We start from the raw sequence: 1,989 nt of genomic DNA, 5'->3' as shown, positions 1-1,989 counted from the left end.
AGTATGTTGATTAGTGGTTGTAATTAATACATTTGCTGAGTGACATATTAACGTCCACTGCTCACTTATAAGGTCTGACATAACGTTATCATTCATGGTAACATTATAATTATGACAGTTTCAGTTAGGAGCAGTGATATTTTTAGCTACTTATTTATTAAGTCGGTCCTCTATTGTCTGCCATGCTTTTTCTCGCTGTTTTCATACTGCGGCCGTGTTTCTTTCTTTTAAACCTTCTTGTAAACCTTCTTTACACACAGTGAGAAACAGCGAACTGTATACGTTCCAGAACCAGCTCAGCAACCTAGGCTGGAGCAAGTATTTCAGAGTGGTGAGTTATTAATTTGTAACAATTTGATCTTTCATACAAAAGGTTTTAACTGTGCACTGTCTCTACATTATGGTAACAACTTTGTGTCCATTGACAGTCTAACGTTTGGTAGAAAGAGTGGGGGTGAGGGGAGGCAGCAGGTGGACTTCTTCTCTGTGCTGCAGCTCAGTGTGTTTCTCCACCAGTGTTTTTGAGGGCGTGCCTGACTAGCAGCTAAGCTTATGACGCATGTTACAAAGTGACACAACTTGTTAACGGAAGTAAAGGCTTGACTACAAACAAGCTGTTTTCAGTCAGTTCAGAGCAGTGTTTTCTGTGGGAGATAGGAACTCAATTTGGGGTGGACTTTGGGCTTTTTCACTTTGCAAAACGTACATGCACAAAAAAGATATATAACTCAATAAGGCATCTGTATCTATTGCTGGCGGATTTATCTTGATGTACATATAACTCTTTTAGTTGTTTTAGACATGCTCAATAACAATCATGTATTAGAAATGGTCAAATAACAACTTTTGTAGTCTGAGTCTGTCGCTGAAGATTGTTTAGACTTTTTTCATGGTGTCTCTGGGTTTTATAATTACTGCTGATTCAAACAACAGGGAGAGGTGAGTCAAGTTACAAAAGTATCTTTCTCTTGTCACAAGGGGGCAGCAAAGATCCACACAGCACAGGTTTTATTAACTGACTCAGTTTCAAGGGAGAACAAATGAGCACTCTCTCAGAGTAAGCACATTTGGATGACTTCTGTAAAATATTAAGATCCCAAGAAGACTGCTTTCAATGAAAGTTGAATGATGATATTCAGTGTTACTGCACATGGATACTTGCCTGGTTACAGTGCTAGCTGGCCTTAAGAAGTTCACAACAATGATCAGAACCATACTATGAAATAGTTTTGTCAGAGAGATGTACATTTAAACAATGTTTTCAGGATGCACCTCATCAGTGATACAGAAATTAGGCTATATCATATGCCGTATGCGTATGTTTGACCTACGGGTGGGCAGGGATGAAAGGCTCTCCCTCAGAGTTCCCATCGTAACATTCTCATTGTCTGAAATTTGCTAAAGCTGGGCTCAAAGGGAGCAGCCTATGCAGTGTAGTCCTGGGTCCAGCATGCTCCCATTACTGCTCCTCTTATTTGATTAAATGTACCCTAACTCAGTCCAAACCCACACTGTGCATAATATCATCACAGATTACAAGTGTGTAATAAAAAGCACATTGAACTTGAAAGGGCACCTTATGTGAATGCGTATAATTATGGATATCAAAATATCATCATTTGTTTAATTGTGAGGCCTTGCCAAGAGGTATGTAATTGCTTGAAAGATATATGGCTGACATTGGATTGCAGGGTCTGAGATGTGACCTGGGACTGGGTTTGGCATGTACAGAGGCAGGGCAAGGGTCGGGCCTAAGGCCAACTTCCTGTTTTGCGTGTGTATGTTATAGCCAACAGAGAGATACTTGTTTCAAAAACCTTTTCATTTATATGACAATTGCAAAACAATATGACAATAGAATTATTGAGAGATACTACAATAACAGCCAATACCTGACTCAGTCATCACTTAATTTAATTGAAGTATGTGTCATCAAGTCTGTGTATTACCTCCCATGCAACTTGTATCCTAACAGGGCTGCACTACACT

The sequence above is a fragment of the Micropterus dolomieu genome, linkage group LG17, assembly GCF_021292245.1.
Source record: "Micropterus dolomieu isolate WLL.071019.BEF.003 ecotype Adirondacks linkage group LG17, ASM2129224v1, whole genome shotgun sequence".
NCBI classification, from domain to species: domain Eukaryota; kingdom Metazoa; phylum Chordata; class Actinopteri; order Centrarchiformes; family Centrarchidae; genus Micropterus; species Micropterus dolomieu.
The sequence above is the reverse complement of the archived record's forward strand: the minus strand, read 5'-3'. Positions refer to the sequence as shown.